Consider the following 12,423-nt stretch of genomic DNA (forward strand, 5'->3'; position numbering starts at 1 on the left):
GTGATAATGTGAGAAATGTTGAAGGTGTCTGAATAAATTTTGGTTTGACTGTATCTATTTGATAAATGAAGTTAACCAACTAACATTATACATACTCTTTCGGTTTCTGTACCCAATATTTAAAAAATGTACAAATGCAATGAAAATATTGGTATCGGTACTCGGTATCGGCAAGTACCAAAAATAAAAGTATCGGTATCGGGCGAGTACTGGAAAAAGTGGTATCGGTGCATCCCTAATTAAAATGATGGAGATTAGCAGAAATAACTTAATGCAACCTCTTATTTACATAAGGTAAACACAAAGCTGCTTGGTTTATATATTTATGTATATAATTGTAGGCCAATATAATACATATTTTAAAATTGTATTGCATACCTGTTCCCGCCATTATTAATGACCCATTTCAAATGTTTACGTGCTTTTCTTCTCTTTCTTCTTTTTGTTCTTAACAGGTCCCACTCGCTGTGGTGGAGCAGTGATGAAATATTGTTCTTGTAAATACTTTCCAGCATTTCAGTAATAAATATGCATGCAAATTACAGCAAAGCGCAAGGGTTACCGTATGGTGTTCGGCAGTGGTCAAAAAGGATTTAAACAGTGAATTTTGAATTGATTTCTTCTTGTAAAGTCAGAGATGTGGATTTGGACAGCAATTAAATTACCACACAATCTTGGTGTTTGTCAAAAAACAGTAGGTAATTGCGCAGGTGGTGGGAGAAAAACACTGACATTCTGGATTCAGACGGCAATAAAATCACAGACTAACCCCTGTAAATGTTGAAAATAGCTTAAGTCCCTATGAGAAACAATAACTGTCTGAATCGGGCCTGTAACTGTTTACCAAGTCAGTAAGTGTCTGTTTAGATTTTAAAAGTTCAGTAGTGTATCCCTGCCTTAACATGTAAAGTCGGCTGACTCATTTCTGTCATATCCTATATGTAACTGATTGTAGCAAATAAAACTTGGGAGCTAGTTCTGAAAAACACTCCTGGCTGAAACATGTTCCCATATCAATCTGATAGATTACCATTCCCTATGTACAGAATATAGCGGTCATGACTGGTCATCTGGTCAAATAAGCCTGCCGTTTTCTTGAATCATCAAACATTTGGAATCTTACATAAGTGCAGATTCATAAGAAAGGATGGTGAACTCTGGTTCAAAATATTGCCACTGCGTCAGTTATGATGCTTCAGGCTCCATTAGGTTCAAAGCATGGCGCCCCCTCCGGTACCTTCAGCCGTCTGCAAGAGGACCACAGCTGTCTGCTCTGAAAGGACAGCAGGTGGACACACTCTCACACACTCAGCCTGTTTATGCATCGGAAGTCATCCCATCAAATATGACTGCAATGGGAGGCCTTACTGGCAATTGCTGCTTTGTTGGTAAAAAAAAAAGAGACAAAGAGACAAACTGGAGGGAAAGACAGACAGGAAGCCAAGAAAAAAGTGTGTCATGACAAAGATAGTGTCCTACAGAAAGATAAACAGCCACAGTGGAGCCCTATAATGGCTTTGCACTGCTAATTTGTCACTCCACTTGAACGGCAAACAGCAGGAAGACAGTGAAAACACGCTGCACTGTCGCTTCCTGCTGCCCAAAGACACACTAGCAAGAACCTTCATCTGGGGCTCATTCTACTGGTGAAGACATCAGCTGTAATATACCTCCATAGAGGAAACATCCACCACCAAAAAATCACATGCATGATGTCTTTATACAGAATAAAAATGGATAGCTGCAGTCCTGGATGCTGACTGATTAATACAAGCATTTCAGTCGTAACTTATATAAAAAAAAGACATATGAACAATACATGTACACAACATCTCAGGTTTTTTCAACACGAATATGAAAAAATCATTAGTTAAAAAGTGATATTTACAGTGATTTTTCTGTTCACACATTAAGTGTCTCATATTTCATCCCATGTTCTTCACTGACACTGTTGGGTGTACTTCACTGGGTAAATAAGTATGCTAACATTTTATTAAACTTCATTAGGGGCCAAAATGTTTATTGTGATGGGAATGACAGCATATCCTGATAGAAGGAAGTAATTTGAGTAAAAAATAAATAAAGTATGTTTATTATGTGGCTTATTTTACCCGTGCAAAAACAATTTAGCATTATTATGTTCATTCTGGATTTTCATTTGTTTAAGATTACATGTCTGGGTCAAAGGTAAACAAAGTAAATATATGAAAGGCATTTGAAATGTAGCATGGTGAAAGGTTTCCAACACATTATTGACATGATGTCAACTCTGCTAAGGAAACTACAAATATTACCAATAGTTTGATCAAATAAAAGCAGTAAACAGAGTAACAGACCATTAAAACGTAGGGTAGGCAGTTTTTGCGCTATAGTGCCATCTAGAGTAACTAGTTTCAATAAACGGTCCAACATATTAGGAATCCTTTTAACTTAAAGTTTAGCTTACCTGTCCAGAAGATACTGCGCAGGTTCATCATATCGATTGAAACCCCAACATTCCTTCAAATTCCACCATCTTGTAAAAACACCACTAAGTTAGTGTTTATCCTTGTTTTACCCCGTTGTCTGTCTCTGTGTATTTTGGCAAGTCTTCGAATTTTGGCATTCACTCATGCCACACTGGCTAAACACCCTCTGGCTCAGCCTGCTACAGTAGCCACGCCCCGATCTCTCGCTATTGGCTGTGCAGAGGTATGCAAATACATTGGTTGACAGGCAGGTAGGACATCCTATCATTGCATTCCGACCGATTGTATATAGTTATTTATAAATTGACATCTTTAGACCACTTTAATTATTATTCAACCATGTTTCTGGGGAAAAATTGCCTATCCTAAAGGTATAGTTCGCCCAAAATGAAAAATCTGTGATCATTTACTCACCCCCATTTTGTTCCAAAACTGTAGCCTACTTTCTTTCATCTGTGGAATATTCCATATAAACCAATAGAACCGAAACTTTTTTTGTTACCAACCAACCTTCAAAATTCTGTATTCCTCAGAAGAAAGGAATTCATACAGGTTTGGGACGACACAAGGGTGAGAAATAATTGTTGACAGAACTTTAATTTTTGAGTGAACTATCCCTTTAAAATTGTATGTTTCTTGTCCAGGCTCCCACTTTCCTCCAAACAAAGTTCTACTGTGCAGATATATTAAAAGAGCAAACGAGCAAACGGTTCAAATGCACCCCCTGACACACAAAACTCTAGCGGGACGTAGGCTACAGCAGTGGAATCAGACTGCCCTCTAGTGTTGTTCAGGCAAGGAGTTCACTCGTGATTTCTCAATAGAAGTAACAAAAGGCAGTTATCTTTACATGATTAATCTGTGCTGGCGGTAATGTTCTGTTTCTTTTTTTAATAATAAAGTTTAACCAAGTAACCATGAGCACATAGAGAACTGGTCTATTTAACAAAACAAAACACAAACAAACTATTTACAGGCAATTTTTATTTATTTATTGGTTAGTTGGTTCTATTATTATCATATTTTATGTGTTGTTCTTTTGCAATTGTTTCCATTTTCCATTTCTGGAATGTAGATATTTTGTATATTCCTATTTATGTACAGATTACAGACAAGAGCACACTTGAACTAACTGAAAGCTTTATACTTTGATTAATTTGATGGTGATTTATTTACAAATTTGACAAGACGTTGTTTCATATTTTATAATTTTTTTTTGAAGACTGCTTTATTGAACTCTGCGATCTTGTGTGTTAAATGCTGCTCAATTAAAAGCATTGATTAAGCCGGTCCTGGGACATAGTGCTTTAATTTTTTTCCCAGAAATTTTTTCATTTGAATGAAGAATGACATATATTTTGTTGACACAAATTGGTACAGCATTGAGCAGAACTGCAATCACGTAACATACTATAAAAACAATTAACAATTTAGGATTGATTTAGTTTATATAGAGTTCTATGCTTTTAAGTGGATGAAAATTTTATGTGATAAATGTGACCACAACTTTAGCCACCAAAGATAAAGACATTTTATGTTGCCCAGAAAGTCGTAAAGGTTTGAAATGACAAGAGGGTGAGAAAACTTGGGGGTGAACTATCCTCAATAATACACTCTAAAAAATGCTGGGTTAAATATAACCCAGCGTTTTTTAGAGTGTAATAAACCCAGCGCTGGGTTATATTTAACCCAGCATTTTTTAGAGTGTAATAATAATAATAATTTGATAAAAAACATGTTCAAAACTCACATAAATTAATAACAATAATAAAATAACAATAACAAAACAAATGTTTGAACATTAAGAGTCCTTTCAGTAACAGTTTATGCTCTGACATGACCATTTCCCAATGAACTTTTTCCAGTTGTTTCTTCTGAAACTCCTCGACAGACATGAAGAGAGAGAGCGCTGGTGAGGATCTTGATCTGTGAGCGGAGGAACTTGCGATCCTTCTGCAGGTCCTGCACCTGTCTCTCCAGAGCTTCAATCCTCCCCTGTTTGCTTTCCACCGGACAATGAAGTTTAGTGATGGTCAACATAGCACTGCTGGGTAAATCTTCCATGATTGAATGTATCACTGCTGAGAAAGAGAGAAAAAACATGACAATTTTGTCTGTGTACATGTATTTGTTCCTGAAGAAGAGAAGACTTCTCTAACTAACAACCCAATTGCCTGGCTGGGATTCAAACAAACAACCCTCTGTTTAATGAGAAAACTGTACCAAGCACATCACTGTAGACCATACTTAAATGTCCTCTCTGTCTATGTCTCATCATTGTGTTTTGGAGATGCTAATGAGCTAATTAACACTGATTCTCAGTAAATGACAAATCGCGTACTGGAGGCGACACTGCTCGGAGTGTTGTCCTGCTCTGTCTCAGTGGCAGTTGGCAGTGTGTTTATATTGTCCCACTGGATTACTACAGTCTCTGGTTCCTGTTTCATCCAGCTATAGCTGCTCACAGGACTGTCCTGTCATTCAGAGCTGGAGTCAACTTCACTGCTGGGAGAGTATGGAGCGAAATCCTGCTGCCATTGACAGTTCTTCTCAGCCTGAGAGCTGCAATATCATACAACAATCATTGCATAATTCCATTTATGTATTACTTTAATAACTTTAAAATCAACATGAATTCAAAAATGACCCTATGTATATTCTTAATACTGGTATTTTTGTGCATGATTCATATATGCAGGTTATTCCAAATTTGCTTTGTATTCATATTTGTTTACAACTGACTTTAAAGGTATTTTCAAGATGATGAAAATAAATCATTAAAAATAGATTACATGCATTTTAGTAATTACAACTGGCTTACAAAATGTCCAAAAACAAGACGAAAATGCTATAAAAGAATGGTTACTGCCATAATCAGGGCTGAAGGAACATACCAGGATTGCTGTGGTAAATTACGAATCTTGTTCCTGTGACTTCTCTGGTACTGTCTCCATTTCTGCCTCAGTTCCAACTGTCTTAGATAGTCTGTGCATTAAGTTACCAAAATGGCTAAAATCTCTTGCAGCACATTTAACTGTTAAACAACTTGGCAGACAGGCATTTTTAATCATTTCAAAATCATAGAATGAAAACAAACATTTCAAACATAAAACCCACAAGCGGTGTTCTTGAACTCGGGCTCTTGAGGGCCACTGTCCAGCAGAGTTCAGCTCCAACCAATAACTTCAAAAAGCACAGTTCTAAGAGATCTGTGTGTTTACTACACAAACCACTTAAAATTCGAATAACGCTCAGTCACTCATTTAAAGGGGTCATATGATGCGATTTCAATTTTTTACCCAATCCCTAAAAACAGTGTGAAATGATAGCTGATTAACAAGGGTGTAGAAGCACATAACCCTGATTCTAAGCCTAAAACCGATATTTCCTGAAAAGTTATCCCTCAATTCTGATTGGTTGAAAGGAAATGTAGTTCCAGGATCAACAAGGATGTTGATCCAGGAACATGTTGTACTTTAGACTGTAAGTATGTTTTTTATATTTAAAAATCGTCAGATTTGCCACTGACGATTCAAACGTGAGTTTTGAGCAGTGTAGAGTAGCGCTTGTTGTTTGTCATTTCTCCGATCACAAATGCAGACATGGTTTTATGTTTACGCAGCGCGATGCGATGCAACGCAACGCGTAAAAAGACAGTATAAGTCATTATAATCAGTACTTATGTCCCCACTGGATGCAACAAATGCCTCGTTTATAATGGGTTTTAATGTTTTTGTCTCGTCGCTCCGGCCGGACAGGGCATCACAATATGGTAAGGGACGTAACATTCCCGTCACACGCTGGCCAATCAGAGCACACCTCGCTTTTCAGACCGATGAGCTTTGTAAAAATCGACGCGTTTCAGAAAGGCGGGGCATAGAGGAGAAACAATAATGTACAGTATGTGGAAAATAATGCTTTTTGAACTTTAAACCGCATAAACACATTTCATTACACCAAATACACAAAATAATGCTCTTTTTAGCAACATCATATGACCCCTTTAATAAAATTTGTGAGCGTAAAGAGATACATCATCATATGCATAACACACCATGTTTCAGTTTCACTCACTACTTTATTTCCTTCAAGCGCCTCTCATTTACACTCAACAATGGAATCAAAGAGACCTCTAGTGTCCAGTCATGGAAAATGCTCTTGTTTGTTTAGCAGTGCTAAGCAACAGGTCTCCAGAAGCTCTCATCTGCTCCATCCTTTATGCTGAGGGCTTCATCAGCATAAAATAACTGTTCAGTTGTGATTTCAAATGGTAGGCCAACCTATCATCTGACTAGTTTGTCATGGTGTTAGGGTTTTACTAATGGTTTTCAATAGCAGTTGTTTAAATGAAAATCATCGTTTACATCAGTACAAGAATGTAAGTTTACATTTGGCAAATTGTTAAAAGCAACTTGCGTTTTTAAAGCAACAAGATGACCTCACTCATATGTACTCATAAATCAAAAACCCACTTAAGCAAGGCTCAGATATGTTATGTCTTTTCGATACTGAATTACAAACTGAACTGCTCTGCTCTGGAGAGAGGACACACTGCTGGGTGTAGTGGACGTATGCTTCCTCACAAGTCCTGATCAGACCCGAACAGATTTGTTAGCAATCTGGTGCAGTTCTGCGACGAGGGCCATGTTGGGGCGCTGTCCCAGGCCATAAGATGCAGGGCCCAAATAAGGTCCTTTATGGCATAGCCTACTGTCCTCCTGGGCATATGGAGGCTCGCTCATCAAAAAACTCTCCCGGGCCCTGTAAACCTTAGTGACACGCTTGAGCGGAAAGCCCTACTCATGCTCTTCTTCTTGATAAAGGCTGATCACGACCTAGTCACAATGGGGAACACACCCTGTTGGGAAGAGATTGAAATCAAAGTCAATCTGATGTCAAATTAAAAGTTGTACTTTAAAGTATATTTGAAATAAATGCTTTAAAGAATTACACTTATTTTGATTTGTTAAATAATATTCTTTTTAAAAGTATGCTAAATTATACGTTTTACAAGGGATCTTCTATAGCCAAGACAAATTTATGAACAATCCAGATAACTGTTAATGTAAAAATGCTACTTGTCGTGCACCTCTCTTCGCTTTCTTCTTGTGGCGTCTCTTTTTTCTGATTCTGCTGGACTCTTCAGATGAAGATTCATCAGTGATGCTATCATCATCGACATATGAGCTGGACGAGCTCTTACGCCGCCTCCTCTGTGACCTGGACTCAGACAACACTGATGTGCTAGCTGCAGCAACCGAGAAAAGTAGTAAACGAGCACATGAGCAAAGCACCAGTGTAACAGGAAATAGAACACAAACTGCAAAATGTATTAATTCATTTCAGCTCACAATTCATAAACATGAATTGAAAATAGCGATCCCAATATTAGCAGAGCTACTCTTTAGAAAACTTTATATGCATTTTCAATATACTGTGTCATGAAACCTTGTCTTTTGTCAGTGCATTCACTGCTAACTGTTACTTAAATTGTGCATAGTAGGGCTGTCAAAATGGCTGAAAAACTAAATTCGAATTTTGTACTTAAATATTATCAATATTCGAATTTAAAAGGCATCATTTCAGTTAGGGGGGAAACAAGCTTTTGGCTTCTCTCCTGAGGCCACAAGAGGGTGCATCGAACAAAATATTATGCACGTTTCTTCAAAGCTAATAAAATAACATGACTATCTTTGAAAAAAGTGCATAATGTTTAAAATAATGTTTATAAACCTTATATAATTAAAGTTGCTTAAACAATTAGAAACAAAACAGAATCATGCATGTATGTATAGATTAATACAAAGGACCGAAAACCAATCACAAAGAGTACTTTCTTCATTTAAAAACTTGAGAGTCAGTAGGATTGGGAAAAACCGCCAAAAAGTCGTGAGACATGTTTTTAAAAAGTTGAACTTACCATTTTCCATGGCTTTCTAAACATGCGGCTCACTTGTGCGAGACGCGAGTGCAACGGTGACAGATGTCCCTCTAGAAAATGTGATAAATATGCGTTCTGTGTGAACGGCTTGGTTTCGGTTTTGACGTAAACAACATCATCTCCGCATTGATGTTCTTTTTTCCCCGCAATATTTTGAATGAACAACGTAGCAGCAACGCATCTAGTGGGTTCAACTGCATAGACTAACAAAAACATTAAAATGCAACGACACTTACATCGTCGTCGCATTTCACTGAAAAGGCTGCCCGACGCACACCTACAATTCGAATGCAACGTTTTTGTATTACGAATATTCGAAATTCGAATGTTTTTTTGACAGCCCTAGTGCATAGTTTAAGTGTTTTACAAAACAAATAAAATGTTTCACTAACTATATTGTGGCTTGGTTGTATTTTGGTTCTATAAACAAAATTATTTTCACTACATTTCTGCAACATTTCTCTTAAATGTAAAGATTATACATTACACCCTAAATAAAATACTCCAGAAACACTGCAATTTGATCTGGTGTTGTTTTCATAATGAAAACATTATATTAACATTTTTAATACTAAAAAACCTGCATATCATGAAATGTGAAACCATTTTGTGCTGACACACAATATCATTTAAAAAGAAAATTATGCAAAAGGTAATTATAAAATTCAATATTATACAGTTTGCAAGGTGTTTAAGTGTTTATTTATTTTTTTCGTTTTTCCACCGCACCTTCAGGCACTGAAACCAAGCGAGCGCCAGTGAGGTTCTCGATCTGTGAGCGGAGGAACTTGCGATCCTCCTGTAGGTCCTGCACCTGTCTCTCCAGAGCTTCAATCCTCTCCTGTTTGCTCTCCAGTAGGCACTGAAGTTTGGTGACGGTCAGCATAACACTGTTGGGTAAACCCTCCATCGACGGTACCGCTGCTGAGAAAAATAAATACTTCCCTCAATCTATGTCCCATCATTGAAATATGATGATCCTAATGAGCTCATCTCATCCTAATGATTCTCAGGAAATGAAAAATATCATACTAGTGACAGCACTGTTCAGAGTGTTGTCCTTCTCAGCATCAGAGGTGGCCTCAGAGTTCATATTTTCCAACTGGATGACTTCAGGCTCTGGTTCCTGTTTCACCCAACTGTGGCTGCTCCCGGGACTCTCCTATCTGGCAGAGCTGGAGTCAAGTTCAGTGCTGGGGGAGTATGGAGCGGATTCCTGCTGCTGCCACTGTGAATCTCAACTGGAACACTGCAAGAGAACACTATCATAATTGCACTCATATTTATTATTTTAATGCTATATAATTAAACATCACTTGTTTAATTACTACTTCCAAGAGTGCTGATATTTGGTACAGCAGCACCGGAAAGTTTCACTGAGTACGTTTACATGGACAACAATAATCCGATATTAATACGATTAAGACAATACTCTGATTAAGAATCTACCATGTAAACAGAGATTTTTGATTACCTTAATCCGGCTAAAGTCATATTCGAAGTAAACAGAAATCGAATTAAACATGGCATCATCACGAAGACGAACTATATGTTTATACGTGAAATTTCGGAGGGGATTTTGTGTGCCATTAATCGAACTATGTACTATAACATGTAAAACGGGAACATGAAAGGAATATTCTAAAAGCAACTCATGTAAACACCATAATCATAATATTGGCTTATTTAGAATAAGGTAAATAATTAGATTACTGATGTCCATGTAAACGTAGTCACTGCTGTATCACTCCATTTGTCTAGATCTCTCCACCGGTCTGTGCTTGCCGCATTTGGATCAGAGTATATGAGTGGAAAGGAGTTTAGTGATGAGCAGTATTAATAGTTCCATTCTAACAAAAAAATAAAAATAAAAAGCTTGATATATATCAAGAACGGGTATGTCTGAAAGCCACTGTTAATAAAGGACTAACACCCTGTTCACCAGCACGAATGTGAATGCTTATAAACAACAGTTTTATAAACAAGTTAAAATAAATAATTCACCCATGGAAACGGTGTCAACTTCATGTCGTTCCATACCAGAGTTGCCAAGTCCACTTATAATGCGTGACTTTTAGCTTCTTTTTTTGTTAGAGAGCTCTATAATTAAATTGTTACTAGTAAGAATTGAATTAGAGAGCTCTATAATCATAATTGTTTCTAGTAAGAACTGAATTAGAGAACTCTCTAATTCAGTTCTTACTAGTAAGAATGCAATTGCAGAGCACTCTAATTGTAATTAGTAAAATTGATTTAAAGAGCTCTCTTATTAGCATTGTTACTAGAGAATTTAATTGTAGAGATCTCTAATTGAATTGTTACTAGTAAAAATGCAATTATGTAACACTGGGAATATTTTAAGCTAAACCGGCTTGCCATAGAGGTGTGACGCTGTAATCCAAGCGATATAAGGTTAATTTTTACAATGTTTTTGTAATGTATTATCATCACGGGCTATAATAAAAAAACAAGTAGGCCCATACTAATACTAACAGTATATACATTTGTTTCAAATATATTTTATTAGCCCATATTTTCATAAGCCCTCATATAAATATGTGGCTATGTTACAGCTCCCCCTTAAAGCTCTTGTCTTTTTCTCCTTTTCCATCTCTCCAACCCTTTTCTGCTTACAGGTGATAGGAGATGAGTGCGTGCCTCCCGCTTTGTTGCAGTTTACTGATTTTTGTAAAAATAAATTGTTTTTGCTTTTCAAATAAAAGAGTGGTTTCACTTTAATATGTTGCAGGTGCAACTATTGGTAATAAATAATTCATAATGAATAATATTGATGATAATAAATAATCAAATAATATTGGGCTTGTTTTTGAAGCTGCTGTTGCTTATTTGTCTCGCGAGAGTTTGCAACAGTGTCCCATACCTGTATGACTTTCTTATGTGGAACACAAAAAACATATTGCGGTCCATTCAATGAGAGTCAATGGGGTCCAAAACAATGTTCAAACAGCTGTTTCAAAATATCACCTTTTGCGTTCCACAGAAGAACAAGATGAGTAAATGACAGAATATTCATTTCTGTGTGAAATATCCCTTTTAATGTCGAATAATGTATGTTTTCAGATACAATAATTTAATACTGTTTTGTTTTTCTTTGCCCTTAAGTGAAACCAGCTTCAAAATAAGACCAAGCTTCAAGAAGGTGATACAAACTGAAAGAAAAAAAAACAAAAAAAAAACATCCCAGTGCAACGTTCTCTGCAGAGTGAGACTTTCCAGAACCAGTTGTTATCCGAAAGCATTCTACGCCAGAAACGAACTTTTGACGAATAAAAACTTGGTGACAGTTTAGAACCGCGAAATGACTCACTCCTGTTTATTTTCTGAATGTTTGGCATTGTTTCCAGGCTAAACATACCTCTGCACACATATCGCCATGATCTCCCTCGATTCAGTCAGTCTTTGAATTGCAGTGACCCTCAGACTGTGGTTAGTGTAGGTCGTTCTCCTACCGGCCTCTTTGCATATTTTGGGCAGCATTTGGGACAGATAATTGACTCCTAGAGGAACTGCAGTATACCACATCTCATCGGTGACCACGTACATCCTTTTGGACTGCAGATACAGCGCTTTTGCGTCAGCTGGAATTTTGCTCTGATATTTCTCCAGAGAAGCAACTGGACACAGAGGATTGCCCGGCTCTTAATGCATAGCCCTGAGGTTTTTCTTCTCCCTTTCCTGCATGATTTTTTGTGTCCTCGTTTAAAGGGGTCATATGACGTTGGTAAAAAGAACATTATTTTGTGTATTTGGTGTAATGAAATGTGTTTATGCGGTTTAAGGTATGGCCGGCGGGCTTGCGGCAACCACATGTGACGACCCCGGGCTGGGGTTAAAAGTTTTGTTTTCAAAAGGTTTTTTTATTTATTTATTTTAAAGAAACAAGTGTCCAGATTAAGAGTAACTCAAATAATTATTCAATTATATTAAAGGGATAGTTCACCCAAAAATGAAAATTTGATGTTTATCTGCTTACCCCCAGGGCATCCAAGATGT

General features: G+C 37.1%; 1 pseudogene; it reads right to left on the reverse strand.

The window, feature by feature from the left end:
- Nucleotides 1-7,303: 7,303 nt before the first annotated feature.
- Nucleotides 7,304-12,111, reverse strand: LOC107675273 (uncharacterized; annotated as a pseudogene).
- Nucleotides 12,112-12,423: the final 312 nt, after the last annotated feature.

This window comes from Sinocyclocheilus anshuiensis, unplaced genomic scaffold (genome assembly GCF_001515605.1).
Source record: "Sinocyclocheilus anshuiensis isolate Anshui unplaced genomic scaffold, SAMN03320099.WGS_v1.1 scaffold1090, whole genome shotgun sequence".
NCBI lineage: Eukaryota > Metazoa > Chordata > Actinopteri > Cypriniformes > Cyprinidae > Sinocyclocheilus > Sinocyclocheilus anshuiensis.